The sequence below is a fragment of the Myotis nattereri genome, assembly GCF_964212035.1.
Source record: "Myotis nattereri genome assembly, chromosome: 2".
NCBI lineage: Eukaryota > Metazoa > Chordata > Mammalia > Chiroptera > Vespertilionidae > Myotis > Myotis nattereri.
The window spans coordinates 77,934,172-77,961,163 of record NC_138076.1 but is presented as its reverse complement, the minus strand read 5'-3'; positions in this window follow the sequence as shown (position 1 = coordinate 77,961,163).

The window sequence follows — 26,992 nt, the reverse complement described above, 5'->3', positions numbered from 1 at the left end:
CCACAACCATCAAATTTCACAGAACTGGACAGTGCTATTCATCAGGCATAGTGTCAGATTTCTCACATCACCTTTCAACATCTTGTGAAGTCAATGCCAAGAAGAATCGCCTCAGTAATGAAGGCAAAATGTGGCCCAACAAAGTACTGATAAGATGGTCATAATAATCTGGCCACTCAGTGTATAACAAAGTGTGTTTGTGGTGCAATTTTTTATTTTGATAATTTTTTTGGCTTTTAAAAACGACTTGGAAAGTTTTCCCGGCCTATTGCTTTAACTATTATGACTAAACTAGAGGCCCAATGCACAAAAATTGTGCACTCGGTGGGGGGGGTGGGTGTCCCTCTGCCCGGTCTGTGCCCTCTCGCAGTTTGGGACCCCTCAGGGGATGACCACTTGCTGGCTTAGGCCTGCTTCCTGGGGGATTGGGCCTACGCTAGCAGTCAGACATCCCTTTGGCAGCCCGGGAGCCTTTGGGGGATGTCCACTTGTCAGCGGGGAGCAGGCCTAAGCTGCAGTTGGACATACTTAGCACAGCTGAGGAGGTGGAAGAGGCTCCCACCACCACTGCTGTGCTGGCAGCCATCAGCCTGGCTTGTGGCTGAGCAGAGATCCCCTTGTGGGAGTGCACTGACCACCAGGGGGCAGCTCAAGGATTGAGCGTCTGCCCCCTGGTGGTCAGTGTGTGTCATAGTGGCCAGTCATTTCCAGTAGTTCTGCTGTTAGGGTCAATTTGCATATTATCCTTTTACTATATAGGATAGAGGCCTGGTGCACGGGTGGGGGCCGGCTGGTTTGCCCTGAAGGGTGTCCTGGATCAGGGAGGGGTCCCGCTGGGGTGCCTGGCCAGCCTGGGTGAGGGGATTATGGTTGTTTTCAGGCTGGCCAAGCCCCCCAGCGGGGACCCTCACCCCATGAGGGTGTGGCCATCCTGGGTGAGGGGTTGATGGCTGTTTGCAGGCTGGCCACATCCCCTTCAGGGTAGGGGTCCCCACTGGGGTGCCTGGCCAGCCTGGGTGAGTGTCTGATGGCTGTTTGCAGACTGGCCACAGCCCCCAGCCACCTAAGCTCCCAGTGGAAGCTGGCTGGAAGCAGGTATCTGGGATTTATTTATCTTCTATAATTGAAACTTTGTTGCCTTGAGCAGAGGCCACAGCTGACCAGGGAAGGTGGGAAGCTTGCCTTCCTCCATTTTCGGGGCAACCAAGCCTCCTGCTTGGTTGGATTAATTTGCATACAGTCGCTCTGATTGGCTGGTGGGCATGACTTGGGGGCTTAGCGGAGGTGTGGTCAATTTGCATGTTTCCCTTTTATTAGATTATATACTAAGAGTGAACACATATAATAAAGTGGTTACTTTGTTTTTGTTATTTAGAAGATACAAAAAACTACTTTGTTATTTAAATTTTCTTATTAAAAATATTCTAGAGGTAGGTAAAGAGAGTTTCCATTTACATATTAGGTTAGACCTGACTTGGTTTGATTCTGTAGTTTTTCTGTTTTTATCAGGGCTATCATTTTATTTAGTGAAAGATAAATAAAGTTAAAACAAACAAAGTCTGACCTAGTTTATTTGCTGACTGGCTACAAACATTTGGCTCACATATGGAGTATTTTTTATAGAACTTTAAAGGAGAGGATTAACATGGTAGGCAAATTTACTTATTAGGAAGTAATTTATATTTACTACTCAATCAAGAACATTTTTCTTTTCTTTTGAAATGACTAGTTAGCTTCTGTATTATTATGGACACTAAAGTTTTGACATAAACATTACTTGTAAATTTTGTCAGTTTTTGTTAGAACCTAAATAATACATTCTAGTTTTCTTGAAGCACAGTTTCTAACCCTATCCATATTTCAAATAAAAGAATAAATTTTTCAAAACATAATCACATACACTATCACTTTATTATGCTATTTAACTTATTTAGTCTATAATTGTTACATAATAGGATAAATGGATGTTTGACCTGAGGTTCTACCTCAAATTGTGTGTCTATGATAGAGTTAATCCCAAGATATGATAGAGTTAATCCCAAGATATAAATTCTTTCTTTTCTACAAATAAGAATTATGTTACTTTTAATAGACATGTGCTGGGTATTAGAAAGTAATTTTTACTTAAATAATTTGATTTTTCAGTTGTTAATAGGTAAACACTAAACATACATGTGTGCCCTCTAATTCCCTTTTGTTTATGTCTTCATCTCTATCAGAAGTAGACATAATTAAGAAAAAACATTTAAAAAATGATTGTTTCACATAATTATGCACTAGATTTAGCATATCGTCTCAACATATTTATATATGTACTAGAGGCCTGGTGCAAAAAATTTGTGCACTCGGGGGGTGGGGGGGTCTCTCAGCCCGGCTGTGCCCTCTCGCAGTCTGGGACCCTTTGGGAGATAACGACCTGCTGGCTTAGGCCTGTTCCCGGGTGGCAGAAGGCAGGCCCAATCCCTAGGTGCAGCCCCTGGTTGGGCTCAGAGCAGGGCCGATTGGGGAGTTGGGGCGCCGCCCCCTGTCATACACAGAGCAGGTTGGATTGGGAGGTTGCGATGCCACCCTCAGTCACGCTCAGGGTAGGGCCGATTGGGGGGTTGGGGCACCGCCCCCTGTCACACTCAAGGCAGGGTTGATGGGGAGGTTGTGGCGCCACCCCCTGTCACGCACAGAGCAGGGCCAATCAGGGGGTTGGGGCGTTGCCCCCTGTCACGCACAGAGTAGGGCCCATCAGGGGGTTGGGGCGCCTCCCTCTATCACCCACAGAGCAGGGCCGATTAGGGGGTTGGGGCCCCGCCACGGTAACACTCAGGGCAGGGCCGATGGGGAGGTTATGGCTCTACCCCATCACACACAGAGCAGGGCCCGTGGGGGGGGGGGGTTGGGGCACCGCCCTCTATCACCCACAGAGCAGGGCCGATCAGGGGGTTGGGGCGCCTTCCCCTGTCACGAACAGAGCAGGGCGGATAGGAAGGTTGTGGCCCCACCCCCTGTCACACACAGAGCCTCAGGGCGATCAGGGGGTTTGGGTGCTGCCCCCTGCACGCTGATCCCGGTGCCAGGAGGCCTAGTGGCTCCACTGATCCCGGTGCTGGGAGGCATATTACCCTTTTACTATATAGGGTAGAGGCCTGGTGCACGGGTGGGGGCTGGCTGGTTTGCCCTGAAGGGTGTCCTGGATCAGGGTTGGGGTCCCCACTGGGGTGCCTGGCCAGCCTGGGTGAGGGGCTGAGGGCTGTTTGCAGCTGGTCTCACACCCTTCAGGGTGGGGGTCCACACTGGGGTGCCTGGCGAGTCTGGGTGAGGGGCTGAGGGCTGTTTTCAGGCTGGCGGGTGACTGAAGCTCCCAACCGCTCCTTTTCTTCTTTTTCTTTTTTTATTCTGGGCCAGCTTTAGCTCTGAGGCTCCAGCTCTTAGGCCTCCGCTCCTGAAAGCAGGTATCTGGTTTGTTTTGGTTCTCGAAACTCTGTATCAACTCCAGCTCTGAGATCCCAGCTCTGAGATCCCAGCTGGCTGAAAGCAGGTTTCTGGAGTTTTGCTTAGCGTCTGTATTTGTTACAATGTTTGAAACTGCAGGCTCAGAGGCCGGCAGCGGCAGGCGGGGAACGTTGGAGTCCTCCGTCACTGAAGCAAGCAAGCCTCATGTTAGTTTCAAGCTGCCTGGCTGCCAGCCGCCATCTTGGCTGACAGTTAATTTGCATATTGCCCTGTTTAGCCAATGGGAAGGGTAGCGGTCGTACGCCAATTACCATGTTTCTCTTTTATTAGTGTAGATATATGAATATATATTTTTTATGAATTAGGCTAGTTATATTTTATTGTTAGTGCTCAATATAAAAAGAATGTTTTCTTTTAATTGCTTACGTGCTACTAAAACCAGCCTATTATACACCTATTTAATATATTACATCTTCAGTAGCAATATATAATTATTTCTAATGGGAAATGAGAAACTGTCTGAAAAATATAACTCTTCTTTCCTGCTAATTCATATCAAACTACTGAATTCTAATCAAGCCTGGCTGGTTTATTTTTATTAATAATGGTTTTATATAAGCAAGCTAAATACTAGCTCTTAGACAGCAACCTAGCACTTATACCAACAACCATGCCACAGCTGTTTTAACATAGGTTGTTTTTGTACACATACATACAGATGACAAAATATAGAGATGTGTTTTTTTTCCTATAGAATCAAGAAGGGTATAAACATTGTTGGATTTATTCCAAAGGTTTTTATCAAAACCTAAGGTAGAAAGATATTGTGCTAAGTGCTGTGAGTATCCTATATAATAAAAGCATAGTATGCAAATTGTCCCCTTGACTGGGAGTTGTCCAGGAGTTTGACCAGAGGTTGGGGTCAGCCAGCAGAAGGGAGGGAGGCCCTGACTGGCAGTGGTGGTGGCAGTGGCGGTGGCGGTGGTGGTGGTAGCTGCAGCAGCAGCAGGTGGCTGGTGGCCCCAGCCAGAATCTGGCAGCTGGTAGGGACCCTACCAGTGCATGAATTATCTGCATTGGGCCTCTAGTACCAGGTGAAAGGAGTGCACAGAATAACTTTAGTTTCTGGACTTGGACTTCTCAAACTCTTTAAACCAACTCTCTTATTGCCAGTGCAATGAATAAAAATACTACATTATAATACATTTCTATAATATTCTTAACATAAGAAAATTAGAACTTCCTCAACCAAATTATTAAGAGAAAAACAGAACCCAGAGAGGAGTGCACGCACAGATGATAATTTCTGTCTTGATGGTATTTGTAAATACCCTCAAATTGAGAATTTTGACAACCTTACAAAACAAATAAAGACATAAATCAAAATGGGGGACCCATTCAAGGTGAACATATCTGGAGGATGTTACCGGCATAGTTAGCTGTATATCTAAGGGACTTTACCTTCAGTTGTCCAGTAGTTGATGTGTGTGGTGACTTTGTCATGAGCAGAGCAAAGAGAACAGGTTTAAATATGGGCTACTGCCTTCAGATATTTGAAGACAAACTTCATACAATCTTTTGAATATGGTGACAGATCACTTGGCTATTTATATAAAAAAATGAGAATTTTGAAAATTACCTTCCGTAATAAATTACCTTACACACAGTCATACTAAAAAAAAAAAAAGGAGAAAAAAAAAAGAAAAAGGGAAATAAAAATGAATTTTTCCTAAATGAAAATGTATTGCTTGAAAAGGACACGTATTTCTTAAATAAAACTAACAATAAATAATAAATTGAATTATAATTGACATAATCCCATCCCTGTTTCTGCTTTTTGGCTGGGTGGTGATAGGCAGGGTGAGCTCAGGACTCCTTTGACCTCCAGTTACATAATCATTTAGGTTTCATATAACTTAAATTATACATACAGACATATAGAAACTATATAAAATTATGTAGTAAGGCCAAAACCGGTTTGACTCAGTGGATAGAGCCTCGGCCTGCGGACTGAAAGGTCCCAGGTTCGATTCCGGTCAAGGGCATGTACCTGGGTTGCGGGCATATCCCCAGTAGGAGATGTGCAGGAGACAGCTGATCGATGTTTCTCTCTCATCGATGTTTCTAACCCTCTATCTCTCTCCCTTCCTCTCTGTAAAAAATCAATAAAATATTTAAAAAAAATTATGTAGTAAAGTGTTGTTCATACTAAGCTATCAAAAAATGCAATTAAAAGCCTTAGAATTGAAAACAGTATTTGCACTAGATACTCAAAAAAGACTCATAATCAGTATATATTGTTAAAGATGCATATGGTCCTATATACAGATTTTGTAAATTAGTAATCCACACATGTAACCTATATGTTCATGTAGGCTAATGTCACCCCAATAAAATCCTATAAAATATAAAACAATAAATAATAAAAAATATAAAAAGTAATAGAAAATTGGAGAGAAAAAAGATTGAACAATTCACTGAAGAGAATATTCAAACTGGCCAATAAATATACAAAAGTGTGATCAATTTTATTCATTATCATAATTCAATGACTGCACAGTCATCCAAATAAGCAATGAAAATAGCAGAAAATAACAAATCTTAGGAAGGATGTAAACCAACTGAACTTTTCATTTACTACTGGTGGGTCCACATACTAATGCTATTTCTGAGCAAGAATTAAGTGATATATTTATTGTTGTTTTACTTATTAAATTTATTGGGGTGACATTGGTCAACATAAGCATAGAGGTTTCAGGTGTGGGTTTCTATGTTACAAGTTCTGTATATTGCACCATGTGCCCATCACCCAAAGTCAAATAGAGAGAAACTAGGTGTTGCCTATGGCCTTATGAAACTACTAGTTGAGAAATACTCTACAGTCTGTGTGCAGCTGCTCTCATTCTTAGAATATTCCCTGTGTCACTTCAGCTAGAGCAGTGGTTCTCAACCTTCCTAGTGCCGTGACCCTTTAATACAGTTCCTCATGTTGTGGTGACCCCCAACCATAAAATTATTTTCGTTGCTACTTCATAACTGTAATTTTGCTACTGTTATGAATCGTAATGTAAATATCTGATATGCAGGATGTATTTTCATTGTTACAAATTGAACATAATTAAAACATAGTGATTAATCACAAAAACAATATGTAATTATATATTCAATATGTGTTTTCCGATGGTCTTAGGCGACCCATGTGAAAGGGTCGTTCGACCCCCAAAGGGGTCACGACCCACAGGTTGAGAACAGCTGACCTAGAGCCTTGACCATGGTGCAATATACAAACTCTGTCCAACCAATGCTGTGGAACAGCTGGAATTAAGGGGATTGCAGGCACTCTACTACTTCTCTGCTTTTTAGTCTCCCCTTTCCCACTCCACATATACATGAAACCAAGAGTGTGTGGTGTGGTGATGTGTGAGTATCTGACTCCACTGCACGGCAATGGATAAAGGTCACAGACGTAATATTGAATAAGAGACCCAGACACAAAAGAGTGTGTCTCCTTTTTATAAAATTATGTAAATATAGCCTATACTTTTGTAATCATGTAGTGTTATTGCTGTTGGTTAATGATAGAAAGCATCAGAAGGGATAGGGTTTCTCTGGTACTGATAGTGAATATTTTTTTATCAGGATTCTCTTTGTCTCAGGTTTATTCAGTTTATGAATAGTCATTGCATTTAAAGTAATCACACGTGAATTTTCTGGAAGTGTACTTAATTGTTTTAAAAGAAACATATGTAAATGCATCATCATCAGAAATATTCAGTTCATTGATTTACTCAAAATATAAATAACATTTTTTTTATTTCACATTAAGTTTATGACAAGTGAATTCACATAAAAATAATTTTTGAAATCATGTTTATAGAGATCATATGCTTGTTTAGTTCATTATTTTACATGTATTACATTTTTCATAATAATTTTGGATTAATGTGTCACTTTGGTTGAGATTCAACATATTTTAGAGTAAGGCTTTATTAATGCCTGGTAGAGCTTCCATTAAAAGACAACTAGCTATTAGAGGGGTACATCATTAGAAATTTGACATTAGGAATTTGAAATTGCTCCGAATATTGATAAACATAAGTTTTATTAAATGCCCTAATATTTATTAGTTGGGAAAATAGGTAGGTTTAATAATTTGCTATATAGACGAATCAAAGTTTTCTCCAATAGAGATGTGCTCTCTCAGTAGCATTTGCATATCTGTTTTGGATTGTCTCTAGAATGCATATTGAGGTTGAAAGCACCAGGTTTGTAATCAACTAAAGGAAAACTTGTGTTCTGTTAATTATTTTCTCTGTCCCCTTAGGCTAGTATGGTTGTGTGTGTTTTGTTTTGTTTTGTTTTTTTTATATCAAGTTATCTCATTTGTGAAGTAATAATATCTGCTTTATTATACTGTTATTGGAATTAGACGAAATGTTATTTACAAAACATGAGTTAGTTCAAGTAACTCCAAATAATGTTTATCAAAAGGATCAGAAAACTTAGGAGTATTGGACATCATATGCTTTGACTGTTATAGCTAATATATTAAAATATTTATTGTTAAATAATCCTTATGATAGTTTGGGAACTATTGTGATATTTTATCTAAACTAATAAAAGACAAATAAGGTAATTAACTGTACCTCTGACACGCTTCCCATTGGCTAACCAGGGCGATATGCAAATTAACTGCCAACCAAGATGGTGCCTGGCAGCCACGCAGCTGAAGCCAACATGAGGCTTGGTTGCCCCAGCGATGGAGGAAGCCAAGGTTCCCCGCCTGCTGCTGCCGGGCTCTGAGCTGCACTCTAAGCAATAATGTTGCAATTATAGAAGCTAAACAAACCCCAGATACCTGCTCTCAGCCAGCGAGGCCTCAGAGCTGGAGCTGCAACAGTGTTTCAATTGTAGAAGCTAAACAAACCCCAGATACCTGCTTTCAGCAGCAGAGGCCTCAGAGCTGGAGCCAGCTTTCAGCTCCAGTGACAGCCATAGAAGGTAAATAAATCCCAGAATAAAAAAAAAGGAAAAAAGGAGAGATTGGGAGCTTCAGCCGCCTGCCAGCCTGAAAACGGCCCTCAGCCCCTCACCCAGGCTGGCCAGGCACCCCAGTGGGGACCCCCACCCTGAAGGTGGTACGACCAGCTGCAAACAGCCATCATCCCCTCATCCAGGCTGGCCAGGCACCCAAGCAGGACCCCCACCCTGATCCGGGACACCCTTCAGGGCAAACCAGCCAGCCCCCACCCGTGCACTAGGCCTCTATCCTATATAGTAAAAGCGTAGTATGCAAACTGATCCTAACAGCAGAAAGACTGGGAATGACTGTCACTATGACACACACTGACCACCAGGGGGCAGACGCTCAATGCAGGAGCTGCCCTCTGGTGGTCAGGGCTCTCTCACATGGGAGGAGCTCTGCTCAGCCACAAGCCAGGCTGATGGCTGCCAGTACAGCCGTGGTGGGAGCCTCTCCTGCCTCCTCAGGAGTGCTAAGGATGTCTGACTGCAGCTTAGGTCTGCTCCCTGCTGGCAAGTGGACGTCCTCCAAGGGCTGCTGGGCTGCCAGAGGGATGCCTGGTTGCCATCTTAGGCCCAATCCTCCGGGGAGCAGGCCTAAGCCAGCAAGTGGTCATCCCCGAGGGGTCCCAGACTGCGAGAGGGCACAGGCCGGGCTGTGGGACCCTCCACCACCAAGTGCACAAATTTTTGTGCACCGGGCCTCTAGTCTATACTAATAAAAGTGTAATATGCTAATTAGACCAGACGTCCTTCTGGATGAAGCCGTGATGGGTGGTGGCCAAGGCAGAGGCCAGCAGCCACCTCGGCTGGCAGGGGCCGAGGCAGCCACCACAGTGGCGGGCGTTAAGAGCCTTACATGAATTTTGTGCAGTGGGCCTCTCGTATATCAATAACTAGAAATAACGCTAGTAATTTATGATAGCAATATGCATATGTAAAAGAGCTATTCATTAAATATTATAAGCAATAATACAAAAGTAAAAAAAAGTTGGTATTTTGTAGAAATACCAAATTCATAACTCTTTAAAGGGAATAGAAATATTCAGTTATAATTTATACATTTTTAAAAAAATCAACTTGGATACTAAGTATATATGTTGGTTCTCTTATACTTTAAAAATAATTACTAATAGTTTGAATTAATTAGTTGTCTTTGCTCTGCACACTGCACATATCTTGAATAAAGTCAGAATATATTTTAAATCAAAAATTGAGATTCTTTTATAACTAATGTATAAGACAGTGGAAATAGTGGATTAACCTCAAAACCTTGTATTTAACGGAAATCAAAGGTACAAATTAGCTAATATATGAAGAGTTTATCCTATCTCAGGCTGCTGTATGAAGTCTGAAGGAATCTGATATAGTAAATAAGAGTTATTATCTTCCTAGCCAGTTTGACTCAGTGGATAGAGTGTGGTCCTGTGGACTGAAGGGTCTTGGGTTTTATTCAGGCCAAGGGCACATGCCTGAGTTGCAGGCTCGATCCCCAGGAAGGGGTGTGCAGAAGGCAGCTGATCAATGATTTTTTTCTCATCATTGATATTTCTATCTCTCTCTCTTTCTCCCTTTCTCTCTGAAATCAATATATATATATATATATATATATATATATATATATATATATATATATATTAAAGAGTTATTATTTTGTTTGCAAAGTTTTAGTCAAGTGTGGCCATAGATAAATAGAAAATAAACAAGATTTAGGAAATCAAAGAAAAATATTTCACTACTTATAAAAACAACTGCTTCCTAATTATACTCTTTTCACTTACAAAATTGATTCATAAATTTAAACAAAAGATTATAAGTAATATTTTATCATTCCACAATAATATTAAATTTAGAGTATAAATTTAATATATTCCATTTCATTTATTTTAATAAAAGAACAGCAGCAATATTATAAATTTGATTTGTAAAAATTAATCATTAAAACAATATAAGATGAAAGTTCTATTATAATTGAAAAATTAGTTACTTGAGCATATAAACAGTACAGAGTGTCTTATTTATTCTACAATGGCACAGTGATTAAATTCATATATATTCATGAATTGGATACTTAATTACCAGGAAGCTTTGCTTGGTAACTAGCCCCAAATTGAATTGTATACATTGCTTTACTAGCAAAAGTTGTTCAAACTATAGGTTTTTAAATGTACAGGTAAACACTAATCTATTTTTATATCAATTTTATCTTTCTAAGATAAACTTTTTTGTCAGTCAGATTTTAATAACAGAATTAATTTAAAGCATAGTTTATCATAACTTGAAAATAAAAGTTCTAGAGCAGTGATTTTCTTTCTTTTTTGTTTAATTTATTGGGATGACATTGGTTAACAAAATCAGACAGGTTTCAGGTGTACAATTCTATAATACATCATCTGTATATTATATTGTGTGTTCATCACCCCAAGTCAAGTCTCATTTTTTGTCTTCATATCTCTTTTTTTAATTATTTTAAATTTTATTGGGGTGACATTAGTCAACATAAACATATAGGTTACATGTGTGGATTACTAATTTAAAAAATCTGTATATAGGATCATGTGCCCACCACCCAAAGTCAAATCTTCTCCTGCCACCTCATATTTAATCTTGACTTATCCCCCCTTTATCTTCTTCTACCTTCCCTACTCCCTTTCCCTCTGTTAATCGCCATACTGTTGTCTGTGTCTATGAGTTGGTTTTTGTTTGTTTTTAGAGGAAGGACAATCACTTCAATAATTGAAGGTGATTTTTAATCCTAAAAACTTATTATTTCTCTGGAGTCTTAAAAGTTTTGACCTGCATGGCATGATAGAAAATCTTACTTGTTTATCTAAATGTTTACTTGAAAGTGGTGATTTAAAATGAATATTTTAGGAGTCTGTAAAGGTTTCTTGTTAATATCTAAATAAGATGCATTTCATTCCTTTAGCATAATTTTTAAAAAATAAAAACAAAAATTGACCCAGGGACATAGAAGCATAGAGCAGACTGTCAAACCTCAGAGGGAAAGCAGGGGAGAGGGGTGGAAAAGAGATCAACCAATGAACTCATATGCATAGTGAAGGCCTGGGTGGCAGGCGGGGGCTGGGTGGAAGAGGTCAATGGGGGAAAAATACTTTCAACAATAAAGATTATTAATTAATTAATTAATTAATTAATTAAAAAAATGGAACACTTTCCTGTAGTTATTTAGAGATTAGTTAGGAGATTTTATTATATAACTTGATTTAATGAGGTAGCTTTCTGTCATAACTCAAGGGCATTTTCAATTATATGAAGATTTTAATGGTTAAAATAGTCTGACTTTAGTAATTAATAAAAAACTTTAATAAAAGCTAAACTTTTTATGAATTTTTGAAACATTTGGGTTATTAAAATAAATATTTGAATGATGATTTGCTTATATATCTACATTTAGAAAATTAGGAAAATCCTATGATGCTTCAGATTTACTTAATAAATCTGAAATTTCTTATATGTGTCAAATTTGTATTATTTTGACTTATAATAAATTATGACATAAAAGGTATATAATGAAAATTGATACATTTTTTCAAATGCTTAATTATCTACATTAAAAAAAAGACACACACAACACAGAAAACTAGGAATAGTCTTTAATACAGATAAATATATACAAATACATTTTTAAAATATTCCAGAAAATTTATCTTCTTTTTATTCGAATATTGGATTGCTTTAATTTTGCAAATTATGCTAGTTAATATATATCTATTTCAATGATATAAATTTAGAGTTGAACAAATTATGATACAAAAAGATCAAATATCTGACTTGTGTTTGAAATCAACACTTTTGATTGAAGAATTCAGATTAGGCTAAATTGAAACAAACTCAAGTTGGTAAATGCCTCTAGATAATAAACAGAAGTGAGGGGGGAAAAAGGCAGCTAAGATAATGAATTATTCATCTATGCATTTATGCCATAAATTATTGAGTAAAATGAAACATGAGTATGAATATGACATATTCAAGAGCATCAAGGACTTTAAATTCTTGTAAAGGAGTTTAAATATGTGCAGAAATAAATCTAATATAAAGCATTTTTCAATTCGAAACATTCATTGAGTTCTTATTTTGTGCCAGGAACTTGCTAAACATGATCCCTTTCATAAGGAACAAGAACAATGTGTATTACTTAAAAGCATTAAAATAGTGGATATTGATTCTGATATTACTGACAAAAAATTCACAGCAAAGTTAGAACTTGAGCCAGACCGATGACATCAGACCTGTGAACTATATGTGAAGAAGATAATACATGGAATATAAACCAGACATTAGAAATACTACAAGCAAATATAAAGATATGGAAAAAGTCTGTTATGTTTGAGAAATAAGTAGTAGTCTATTTTAAGAGAAGAAAGGTTATATGTAAAGGTTGGGAGTTAAGAGAAGGCAAAGATTAAGCAGTTCTGAAAACAGAAAATTTTAAATATGAAGCTAAGCAGTTTAGAATATTTTTAATATTTTATGAGAATCCAATAAACACTTTAGACAGAGTGTGCATTAGTATAATTTATGTCACAGTAGAGTGTAGGAATGAATAAAGTCAAGGAGAATTACTGTATAATTATTTAGAAATGCAAATAAATGGTACTTAACAGAGCCGTAATCCCTGTTGACAGTAATGACAATGGAATTTAAATGATGGTCAAAAGATCTATTTTGCAAGAAGAATAAAAATTTGGTGATAAGAGGGTAGGCAGCGGTTAAAGTCAATATTTCAATAAATATACTAATGGTAGTATTTCCATTAAAACAATAAAAAACTGATAAGAGGAAAATATTTGTCTGGAAAAATAAATAATGTTTCAAAATAGGTAAATCTATCAGACGTATAATGTCAGGTGCTTATATATGGTACTTCCTCTGTGAAAGTTGAGGTATAAAAAATGTGATACTCATTTGAGATGTGTAGACATATATTTAATGAGTATATGTGAAAGTGAGGAGTGGAAGAACAGGAAATCTACTAATTTAATCTTTGCTCATTGCTTAACAATAACAGATATTATAAAAAGAATGATCAGACTAAGGGTATTAGATGAAGATAAATTTTTAAAAGGTAACCACTACAATAAGAATGCATGCATTTCTAAATATCAGAAAATTCACATATACCAACAATCAAAAGAAAATTGATCCCAGAGTAATATTTACTAAATACTCTCTTAAACAAATATAGTAGAAAATAATGTTAATTTCTACTGGAAAAAAAATAGAGGTCATAGAAAAATCCCAAATTTATGCTGCATTGAAGAGAGAAACCTTTCAATATGAAATTTGTAAAGATAGACAGTTAAAAGGAGGGACAAACATGTGGCAAAGAAATGCAAATTAAAAGAAAGCAGATGTTGTTAACATAAACTTCAGATATTTTTGAATTCACATTCAAAGCATAAATAGAACAAAGAAGAACCTTCAAAATGCTAAAAGTTCATTTCATAATGAAAATTAAAGTGTTAGGAATATCTATAAAAAGAAATTACTTAGAAGATAAAGTAAAAATAATTAAAAACCACTTGGCCAAATAAGTAAAAGAAAGAGTAAGAGCTAATGCCTTATTCCTCTGTGGTTGACCTCCTACAAAGCTTCACTGAAACCTATTATATAACTACTAGAGGCTGTAGGGAGTGGCTATAGGGTTAAGCCTCAGACTGGTTAAGCCACAAACAAGTCCCAGTTTGGAGTGCACAGCCCTCTTAGCATAATTAGGCTTGACCTTATGACCTCCTTAGATCTTATCTGAATAGCTAATGGGCTGAGGGAGATGCAGCAAGTGCTGCCAAAACTAGTGAAACTCACAAGAACATTGTAACTATGGTGACCATTACCTTGTTTACCTCTGGCTATAAAATAAAGACTTAGCTTGTTGACTGGATCTCTCTCTGTGGCCTCAGCCAGGCACAGGAAGATCCACCTAGACCATGGAGGGGCAAACTTTTTGACTCAAGGGCCACAATGGGTTCTTAAACTGGACCGGAGGGCCAGAACAAAAGCATGGATGGAGTGTTTGTGTGAACTAATATAAATTCAAAGTAAACATCATTACATAAAAGGGTACGGTCTTTTTTTTTTTTTTTAGTTTTATTCATTTCAAACGGGCCGGATCCGGCCCGCGGGCCGTAATTTGCCCACGGCTGACCTAGACCCAGCTTATTCTCTCTGTCTGTCTTTTCTACATCCTTTGTCGCCTCCACTCAGGCTCACCAAACCCTTGGCTGTGCTGGCATGGCACAAGAGGCCTGGTGCATGAATTCATGCAAGGGTGGGGTCCGGCCAGCCTGCCCTGATGGGGGCGCATTGGGCCTGGCTGGAAGAGGGGAGGGCGAGGCCAGCTGGGGGGAGGGGCTATGGGTGGTTGGCCAGCTGGCCCTGCCCCTAATGGGGGTGAGGGGAAAATTGAGGGTGGGAATGGTGAGGGGGAGGGGCTGTGGGCAGTTGGCAGCTGGCACCACCCCAATCTGGGTGTTGGGGGCCAATCAGAGGCCAGGCTAGGTGGGGGGGTGGGCGATCAGGGCTGGATCAGGCTGGTTGGCTGCCACATTTCGTGTCATAGTCACCGGTCATTCTGGTCGTTATGGTTGTTCTTCTGTTCTGGTCATTGGGCTTTTATATACATAGGCTAAGGGCCCAGTGCACAAATTCATGCATCTTGAAAAGAATTGTGGGCTGTGAGGCTGTGGCGGGCACAGGGGCAGGTTTCGGCCCATCCTCCGTGCCCCTGCCCAGCCCCTCCCACCGCAGCCCCCGGTCTCTTGTCTGCCAGCAGCCCTGCTCCCACAGCCGCTGCTCATACCCACTGACAGCGCCGAGTGATTGGGGCCAGAGCCGGGCTCCGGCAGCAGGTGCAAGTGGGGCTGGCGCTGGCAGCAGGTGCAAGTGCCAGGCAGGATAGCAGTGCATGGGAGCAAAGAATTTTCAGTAACCACCAGAGGCTTGCTTCGATGAGAGTGACTGGCACCATGCCTTGGTCTGATGCCTCTGCTCACCTGCTCCACCGACACCTACTGCGGCCGACACCTGCCATGTTACACGCTCTGCTGTCAACACCCACCATGTTCCGCACACATCCCCTGGTAGTCAGCACACATAATAGCGACCAGTTGTTCGGTTGTTCCGCTGTTTGGTCTATTTCCATATTAGCCTTTTATTATATAGGACTAGAGGCCTGGTGCACAAAAATTTGTGCACTCTGGGGGGTCCCTCAGCCCAGCCTATGCCCTCTTGCAGTCTGGGAACCCTTGGAGGATGTCCACCTGCTGGGTTAGACCCACTCCCCGGGGGATCGGGCCCAAGCTGGAAGTCAGACATCCCTCTGGCAGCCAGCAGCCCTCAGGGGATGTCCACTTGCCAGTGGGGAGCAGGCCTAAGCTGCAGTCAGACATCCTTAGCACTGCTGAGGAAGCAGGAGAGGCTCCCACCACCACCGCTGTACTGGCAGCCATCAGCCTGGCTTGTGGCTGAGCAGAGATCCCCCCTGTGAGAGTATCCTGACCACCAGGGGTCATCTCCTGCATTGAGCGTCTGCCTCCTGGTGGTCAGTGTGTGTAATAGTGACCAATCATTCCCAGTTGTTCTGCTGTTACATTCAGTTTGCATATTACCCTTTTATTATATAGGATAGAGGCCTGGTGCTTGGGTACAAGCTGGCTGGTTTGCCCTGAATGGTGTCCCGGATCAGGGTGGGGGTCCCGCTGGGGTGCCTGGTCAGTCTGGGTGAGGGGCTGATGGCTGTTTGCAGGCTGGTCAAGCCCCCCCCACAGTGGGGACCCCCACCCCATGGAGGTTTGGCCAGCTTGGGTGAGGGGCTGAGGGCTGTTTTCAGGCTGGCCAAACTCCCCAGCAATGGAAGCTCCCAGCCTTTCCTTTTTTTCTTTTCTTTTTTTATTCTGGGATTTATTTACCTTCTATAATTGAAACTTTGTTGCCTTGAGAGGAGCTTAGAGCCAGCCAGGGCAGGCGGGAGGGAAGCCTCCTGCTCGCTCCAGCTCCCTGGCCACGGCCAGCTGAAAGCAGGTATCTGGGGTTTATTTACCTTCTATAATTGAAACTTTCTTGTTTTGAGTGGAGCTCAGTGCCGCCGCAGCAGGCGGGGAAGCTTGGCTTCCTCCATCATTGGGGCAACCATGCCTCCTGCTCACTCCAGCTCCGTGGCTGCGGGCCGCCATTTTGGTTGGGTTAATTTGCATATAGTCGCTCTTATTGGCTGGTGGGCGTGGCTTAAGGGGTAGTGAAGGTATGGTCAATTTGCATGTTTGTCTTTTATTAGTGTAGATGTTTGCATGTTAAATCCTAGTCATCTAATAGGCTTATACCTTAAACCCTTGAGAATGCAAGAAAAGTGACAGGTGTTTTGCCCAGATATAAATATTATCATAGCTAACCCTGCCTCTAATTGGCATTTTATATAGACTCCCAGATGATTTTATCAGAAGTGAGTTGAGTATCTTTACAACCATGAAAATTGAATTAGTTATACAGGTCTCAGAAAAATTGATATCATATCATATTGCTATTCAATGGTGGCCCCCATTAATACCAAAGAATGACTGGTGTGTCCCCAGTAAAACTCAAAACTTCACAGCCAATCAGGTTCTATTTCTGGAGACTGAATTCTAGCAATCCTATATCTTCCCATGATACATTACAAGAAACGGGGGATCTGCGAACTTTCTATTGATCTTTCATTTATCGGATTTCCTCAATGAACACTGCTCTAACGATTGGTGTGTATACTTCCTTAATTATTTTGTTTATATTACAGAGTTAATGTTCAGTAATTAAAAGATTGATATGACTGAAGTTGTCTCATAAATAAAGGAAATTTAAACCCTGGCCCATGTGGCTCATTGATTTTAATCCCATACACCAGAAGGGCCCAGATTCGATTCCAGGTCAGGTCACATACCTAGGTTTTAAGTTCAATTCTGGGTCAGGCCCCTTATGAGAGGCCACCGATTAATGTATCTCTTTCACATTGATGTTTCTCTATCCATCCTTCCTTCTCTCCCTATCTAAATTCAATAAAAAATAAGTAAATACAAATAAAATAGGAAATTTGAAACAAGCTTTGATTATTACTATGTAATACTTTTTATGTTTTATTAATATGTAATACTGTTTATATTGATTCAATACTTTAAAATATAAAATTCTCAAAATGACATGGGACGAAAGAAAATTTAGAGCAATTTCTTTTGTTGGAATTAAGAAAAGTATCAAAGAGTTTCTACATCTCCCTGCAAAAAAAAAAAAAAAAAAGCACAACAGAATGAGATATCAAAAGAATGAGATGTTGTTACAAGGTAATTCCACCTAAGATTTTTAAGAAATATGATGCCAGTGATCTTTAAATAGATGCAAAAAATTGAAAACATTAATCATAAAACTTTATAATATATGAATCAAAAAGAGAATTCTACAATCACATTAGTTCATGAATACTGTAGTAAATGTCCTAAACATAATATTAGCAAACATCTTAGCATCCTATTAAAATAATTAATGATAAAGATCAATTAGGCTTCATTTAAGAGCTACAAAGAATGCTTCTATACTAAGAAAGCTACCAATGTATCTTGTCATTTAAAATTTATAGAGTCCTTGCTGGCTTGGCTCAGTGGATAGAGTGTTGGCCTGTGGACTGAAGGGTCCTAGGTTCCATTCCTGTCAAGGGCATATGCCTGGGTTGTGGGCTCCATCCCCAGTAGGGGGTCTGAAGGAGGCAGCCAATCAATTATTCTGTCTCATCATTGATGTTTCTATCTCTCTCCCTTTCCCTTCCTCTCTGAAATCAATAAAAATATATAAAAAATAAAACAAATCATAGAAAAATAAAATATGGTTATTCCCACAAATACTGATAAGTATTTGAAAAAAATAATCTATAGCTTGTCTTGATTTTTAAATATCAATGATAACAAAATAGATCATTACATCTTTAAAATGATTCAATATAAGTCTCTCAGATCAAAAGACATCATCATGGATAATATGGGTCTCTCTATATTATGTATAAAGAGCTTCAGACAGTATAAGAAAAAAAGAGCAGCATAACAATAGGAAAGGAGTTAAAGAAAGAAGATAAAAAAATAATGGGCTGAGTAGATAATTATAACCCTTGCAAATTAGAGGCATAACTCTAATTTACACAGATACATTACATGTGATTAGCCAGAGTGAAATGAGATAAAATGATGGATATGTGATATTTAAGTTGTACCTATTAATCATCATCCATTTTAGCACTTTCTCCCCCAAAGTCTGGTGTACTTTTTTCAGATGCTTATCAACTTCTGACATACTATATAATGTAGGTAGGTTTTTTATAATATTCCCAGTTTGTTTTCTCAGCTGGAATGTAAGGTTTATAATGGTGGGGCTTTGTGCATGCTTTGTTCACTGATATATTTCAGTTGCTCAATAAATATTTGCAAATGACTAGATAATATTTAAGGTGTAAACAAATATTTCATTATAGTAAGGGAAGCCATTTTAATTAAGGCAAATTAACCCCTAGTGAGTTACATCTATAATAATCTTATAAAATTCTATTTTAATTTCATTGAAAAATTATAATCTAATAAGATGCAAATAGATGGCCAAACAAGAATAAATTTACCTTGAAAATTTTTACATAAGTCTCAAAATGGCATTTTGAAAATAAAATATATGAATTGATATTGTTAAGGAAAGAAAAATATTAGTTATAAGTTTTCTCTTACAAAAGTTAACTCAGCCCTAACCGGTTTGGCTCAGTGGATAGCGTTGGCCTGTGGACTCAAGGGTCCCAGGTTCAATTCCCGTCAGGGGCATGTACCTTGGTTGCGGGCACGTCCCCAGTGGGGGGTGTGCAAGAGGCAGCTGGTCGATGTTTCTATCTCATCGATGTTTCTAACTCTCTTTCCCTCTCTCTTCCTCTCTGTAAAAAGTCAATTAAAAAATAAAAGTTAACTCATATAAAGAGAAAACTAAGGCATTATTCTTGCTGGTTTAAATTTTTACATTATATCTATTTTAAATTCAGGATGATCCTAGTCAGGAAGACACTATTACTAGGAGAAATAACCTGTGGAGCTTTTGACAACTGCTGTGGCTGGCATGATAGATTGCAACTAAAGAATTCTAAAGCGGGTGAACATTTTTTTTTTCCATAGACTTTATGCTGAGCTTCAGGACTATGTGTGAATTTGGGGAAACTGGGCTAAAAACCTTGACAAATTATAGTAAATTAGTGGCTCGGTACATGGATTCCTGCACATTGAAAGGAAATTAATTAGAAGAAATATTTTAATATCGCTATTCTCCCTTTCTCTATAATAGAAGTGTCACAGATGAAAGAAAATTAGTAAAATGTATATGAAAATAATATATAAATTGATTAATAAATAAAAATAACATAATATGAAATAACAACAAAGACATGATATAAAAACAACACAAACATGACATAAAAACAACTTTGATGAAAATAATGACTGATAAGTTGGTTAAACTTATTCTAATATCTACCTTTATCTAAAACACACACATGTGTGATTGGCACCAGTGAGAGCTTTATATGTATCACACATGCACGAATCAACTTTTATTTTTAAATTGCCAGTGCCCATCATATGTACCGGCCAGTCAGTCGGTTGGGTGGTCAGATGGATATATGATTAGTCACTTAGCCTTTTACATATATGGATACTCTGCAGTCTCATGATTCATAACAAAGTAAGTGCCAAGATTTGATTTTGGTTAGTAAATGCACAATGTAATACATAGATGATGTATCACAGACTTCTACACTTGAAAACTATATACTTTTATTAATTGATCTCACTCCAATAAATTTAATTAAAAAACCATATTATCCTTGTAGTAAATACTCTGCAGTCTTTTGAAGCAGTGGTCTGCAAGAACACAATTGAAACCTTGAAGGCATCTTCTGAGGAAGATAAATGAGGTGGACTGAATTTTACTTAAGTTGCAACCCAATCTCAACCTAGCTCAATCACTAAGTGGATTAAATGTAGGTCAGACTCCCAACTAAAACCACAAGTAGAAATTTTGTGTGCAAGCTGTTTATTGAAGGCATATTTTCAGTAGAAACTTGCACCAGAGTGAACAGGTTTGATAGAAGGTAAGAGGAGGCAAAGAGGTGATTTTAGAAATCTAGCCTCAGACTGAAACTAAAGAGAGCTCTGGGTCATAAATGGTGTCACAATGATTATATCAAGTAGAAGAAAATGGCTGGCCTGTAATGTCACCAATGCAATAACCAGTTGTCTCATGCTAAGTTGTTATGACCTAGAAGAGTGATCGTAATGTCTGGGACATCATTGGAGGGGCATGAATGGTTCATAATATCCAAGAAAATTTCATCAAAAGACACCAAGTAACTGGAAAGAAAATGAAGTATTTACAAGGTACTATTAAAACAGCAATATAAACTACAAAATATTACTGAAGTAAATTAAATAAATAACATCATCCACAATGTTCATGATTTTAAAGATTATATATTTTAAGTTGTCAGTTATCTTCAAATTATACATTCCAATTCTAATAAATATTCCATTGTTTTCGCTTTTTTTATTTTTGTTTTATTTTTTTTTTGCTGCATGGGACTTGACATATATATTCTAAATGTATATGTAAATGCCGAGGATCTACATTAATCAAGAAAATATTGAATATTAAGAAAAAAATTAAGGACTTTATATCATTTGGTGTCAAGATTTACTGTGAAGCATCAGTAATTAAAATAAAGTTCTACTAATAGAAAGATAGTGGAACATATTAGAAAATTCAGAAAGTTTCACAATTACACAACCACCTAATGTATGATATGTAAATATGTGTAGCTCCACAGAAATTCATCAAAGTATTTTTAATAGGCTATGTTAAAAAATTACATTTTCTTATTGAAAGAAAATAACTTTGATACCCTACCTCACACCAAACACAAAGATATATAAGGCAGATAATATTAAAGGAAGAAAAATAAAATATTTTGGAATAAAGTACAATAAAATATTTTTCTTGATTTCTTATATAGTTTGGAGTATTTAATAAGAAAATAAGCACTAAAAGGAAAATAATAAAAATTTAATTCAAATTAAGATTTTTTTATTCAAAGACACAATTAAGAAAAAAATGGCAAGCCACTTAATGGATAAAGTTTCACAATAATGTCACATAACTGATGCAGTATGTAGATGATGTGTTATAGAATTGTACACTTGAAACCTGTATGGTTTTATAAACCAAGGTCACACCAATGAATTCAATAAAAATAAGTAAATAATACATTCCATATCATTAAGAAAAGGTCAAAATTTTAAATTAAAAAGGAATGACAAAAGACTTAAAACTGTGCTAAAGAAAATATTCAAATGGTCCAGAATCATGTGAAAAGGTGCTTACCATCATTAATCATCATCATCAGTGAAATAAAAATTAATGCTTCAATTATTTGTACACACACACACACATGCGCCCTATATAGATGGTAACATTTAAAGACCTCACTATCTCTCACAGTGCTAAAATTGTATTCTCCAAAGGTAGAGATGCTTGCTCTATGATACAGAAATTATTGACTAGGTATGTACTGAATAGAAGTAAGTATATACATATCAGAATAGAAGTAACAGTGTTGTCAAAATATCCTAAACTGGAAAAAAACAACTGACATGTCAGTCAACACTTACAAATAATATAAGATATAGTCATACTTTGAAATACTACCTAGTAATAATTAAAAATGAACTATCTTATATAATAAAAGTGTAGTATGCTAAGTGTCCGACGGATCAGTTGACTGTTCAGTAGACCGCTTGACCAGTTGCTATGACATGCACTGACCACCGGGGGCAGATACTCCAATCGGTAGGTTAGGTTGCTGCTGGGTCCAGCCAATCAGGACTGGGCAAGAGGGTCGGACATGCCCTGGAGCCATCCCACAGTCTCTCCCCAGCTGGCTGGCCCCCATTGGCCCTGACTGCCATCTAGGGCAAAGGATCCTACCCGTACACAAATTCATGCACCAGGTCTCTAGTAAATGCATAAAACCCAAGATGTTGAATTTAAGATTCTAGACTCAAAATATGACTATATTTACAATTCTATATTTATAATAATTCAATAACATTTTTAAACAAACTATGTTTACCAAAGTCTGAAGAAAAGTTAGCCATGATGGAGAAGATGACTAGGCAGGTATAGGAGAGAATGTTCTAGGATACTTCCAGGACACTAGAAAATATCTATACTAATAATAGAGGTATATGCAAATTGGTCAGGATGCCCTCACGCAATGACCCAACAGCAGGCTGCATTGGGTGACCAGGCTGGTGTGGGGGGGGGGAGTGAGGGGTGACCAGGCCAGAAGGGGGCCAGTGAGGGGCAACCAGGCCAGCAGGGGGGGAAGTTGGGGTCAACCAGGCCAACGGGGGGGGGGCAGTGGGGGCAACCAGGTTGGCAGGGGGGGCAGTGAGGGGCAACCAGGCTGGTAGGGGGAGCAGTTGGAGGCAACTAGGCAGGTAGGGGCATTGGGGGGTGACCAGACCAGCAGGGGGGCAGTGAGGGGTGACCAGGTCGGTGGGGGAGGTCACTTGGGGGCGACCAGGTCGGCAGAGGGGGCAGTGAAGGGCAACCAGGCTAGTGGGGGGGCAGTTAGGGGCGACCAAATGAGGGAACAGCAGGTTGTGTGGGGTTACCAGGCCAGCAGGGTGTGCAGTGAGGGGTGACCAGGCTGGCAGGAGGGGTAGTTGGGGGCAACAAGACTGGCAAGGGGGCAGTTGGGGGTGACCAGGTAGGCAGAGGGGGACAGTGAGGGGCAAAAAGGCTAGCAGTGGGGGTCCATTGGGGGCAAACAGGCTGGCAGGGGGTCTGTTAGGGGTGATCAGGCAGGCAGGCAGGTGAGCAGTTAGAAGCCAGCAGTCCCGGAGTGTGAGAGGGATGTTCAATTGCCGGTTTAGGCCTGATCCCCAGGGCCTAAACCGGCAGTCGTACATTGTACATCCCCGAGGGGTCCCAGATTGGAGAGGGTGCAGGCGGGGCTGAGGGGACCGCCCCCCCCCCGTGCATAAATTTTGTGCACTGGGCCTCTAGTCCTATATAATCAAAGGGTAATATGCAAATCGACTGAATGCAGAACAATCAGTAAATATGATGTGCACTGAGCAGGCAGGGAGGCAAGCTGTTAGGGGCAATCATGCAGGCAGTCAGGCAGAGCAGTTAGGGACAATCAGACAGGCAGACAGAGTGGTTAGGGGTGATCAGGCAGGAAGGCAGAGTGGTTAGGGGTGATCAGGCAGGAAGGCAGAGTCATCAGTAGAAAGGCAGGCGAGTGGTTAGGAGCAAGCACACAGGTGAGCAGTTAGGAGCCAGTGATCCTGGATTGCGAAAGGGTCCGACTGCTGGTTTAGGCCAGGGATCGGGCCTACACCAACAGTTGGACATCCCCCAAGGTATCCTGGATTTTGAGAGTGTGCAGGCCGGGCTGAGGGACCCTCTCCCCTGCATGCACTTCGTTCACTGGGTCTCTAGAATTATATAAATGTAAAAAAATAGAATGTTAGACAGAAACATGTTCAAACCAATAAAAAAATATAAGAATTTGTCAGCAGCAGACCCACTAATTACTATAGGACATTCTTTTATTTTAAAATTAATTTTATTGAATTTATTGAATTGATATCTACATATATAAAACCTAAGTGACCAGTCAACTGGACAACCAGAAGACTGGCCAGTAACTATGATGTGCTCTGACCACCAGGGGGCAGATGCTCAATGCAGGAGACCCCTGGCGGTCAGTGCACTCCCACAACCAATGAGCACCAGACACCGGGCTCACGGCTGGTGAGCACAGCTGCAGCAGTGCGAGTTTCTCCCACCTCTTCGGCAGTGCTACTGAGCAGTGGTGTCAGGCACAGTGGGGCCGGGATGAGAGGGGAGCGGCATCCCAGCCACCTGCCACCTGCCACTTCATGCACAATTACATTCCCCGAGGGGTTCCGGATTGCCAGAGGGTGCAAGCCAGTCTGAGGGACCCCACTGTTGCATGAATCCGTGCACCAAGCCTCTAGTTGTTTAATAAAATTATATAAGTTTCAAGTATCTGATTCTATAATACATCACCTGTTTGTTGTAGTGTGTGATCACCACCCAAAGTCTTGTCTCCTTCCATCGCCATTTATCCCCGTTTTACCCTCTTCTTCTTCCCTCTTTTTTAGAGCATCCTAATTAGAGGGCATTCTTTAGTTAGCAGAATAATTTCAGATTTAAGGATGGGGATGAAGAAAAAAAATGAGAGTGTAATAAAAATGGTAAATTTGAGATAAATCTAAATAAATATTAATGTAATAAAGGGCTATTAATTTCTTATGACATTTAACATCGATATAAACACAAAATATGTGACAAAGTATTTAAAAATGTGTGCTCTGGCCATTTTGCTCAGTTGGTTGTAGCATCGTTCCATACACCAAAAAGGTCGTGAGTTCATTTCCTGTCAGGGCACATACTTAGGTTGCAGATTTGATCATCAGTCAGGGCACACTGATGTTTGTCTTTCATATTGATGTTTCTCTCTCTCTCTCTCTCTCTCTCCCTTTCTCTCTCTCTCTAAAATCAATTAAAAAATAACCTTGAATGAGGATAAAATATTGTAAGTACAGAATGTAGATAGCATCTTTTTATCAATTATAAAACCAGTGGAGAAAATACTAATTTATTTCAAGCTTTAAAGCCAAAGATACAGATGGAAAATGTTAGTATTTCCATTAATACATATACTATTTTGAACTATTGTGGTTATAGAGGGCAAAACTGAATAATAAAACACATCACATACACAACAAATATAAAACAAATAGTAAAATAATAGATTTTTAGTCCAAATATATCACCAATTACATTAAGTACTGACCACTTAAAAACACATGGTCAGTCTGGAATAAAAAAATTCTAACATTGATTATAAGGGACACGAAATTTGTGTGTGGGTATGGTCCCTAGCCCTGGCCTGTGATCAGGGCCATCTTCCCCGGCTGCCTGCAGCTGGCCTTAACCCTCACCAACACCCACCCCTGGTTGGTTCCCCATTCACCAATGGGTGATCAGAGCCTGAAGGCTGGTGGAAGGGACTAAGAGGTCAGCTGTTCTCGCTTGCTCACTGGCCCTACCCCCACTGCAGGTTGCTTTCTGTGTGTGGCAGAACCAAAGGGGCGGGGGCCTTGGCCTGGCTCTGCCCACATCCCCCACCCCCCACCCCCAGTACCCTGCTCACCATCAGGCAATCAGAGCCTGCCGGCCAGGGAAAAGAACCGAGGGGTAATCAATGTGCCTCATAGTGACTGGCTAAGTGGTCCTTCTGGTCATTCTGCCATTAGGGTCAATTTGCATATTACCCTTTTATTATATAGAATAGAAAGTACACCTTAATCTGTCATAGTGATGTTATTTAAACCTAGAAATGTTGGAACATTTTGTCACTGAGAAATAGTTTTAGTTTTCCATATCACCTTAAATCAATTTCAAAGCAAGAAGATGAAAGTTTCAATGTGAGTGACAGCAGTAATGGATTTTCAATCTATCCTTTGATTGAATTTAATCTTTTAAATTATTTCTTTATATTGAAATGCAGTAGAAATGCAATTGATAGCTTTCTCTGATGAATAAAGCAAATCATTAAGAATTGTAACTATCAGCACTGCAATTTCACTTCTTAAGAAATCCTGATATTTTATTTTTACACTAGAGGCCCGGTGCACAAAAATTTGTGCACTCGGGGGGGGGGGGGCGTCCCTCAGCCCGGCCTGTGCCCTCTAGCAGTCTGGGACCCCTCAGGGGATAACGCCCTGCTCGCTTAGGCCTGATCCCAGGTGGAAGAGGGCAGGCCCAATCCCTAGGTGCAGCCCCTAGTCGGGCTCAGAGCAGGGCCAATCAGGGGGTTGGGGCGCTGCCCCCTGTCACGCACACAGAAAGGCCGATCAGGGGGGTTGGGGCTCCGTACCCTGTCATGCACAGAGCAGGGCCCATCAGGGGGTTGGGAAGCTCCCCCCTGTCACACACAGAGCAGGGCCCATCAGGGGGTTGGGGCGCCGCCACTGTCATACTCAGGGCAGGGCCAATGGGGAGGTTATGGCTCTACCCCATCACACACAGAGCAGGGCCCATGGGGGGTGGGGGGGTATTGGGGCACCGCCCTCTATCACCCACAGAGCAGGGCTGATCAGGGGGTTGGGGTGCCGCCACTCTCACACTCAGGGCAGGGCCGATGGGGAGGTTATGGCTCTACCCCATCACACACAGAGCAGGGCCTGTGGCAGGGGGGCGGGGGTTGGGGTGCCGCACCCTTTCACACACAGAGCCGCAGGGCGATCAGGGGGTTTGGGTGCTGCCCCTGTCAGGCTGATCCCAGTGCTGGGAGGCCTCGCGGCTCCGCTGATCCCGGTGCTGGGAGGCATATTACCCTTTTACTATATAGGGTAGAGGCCTGGTG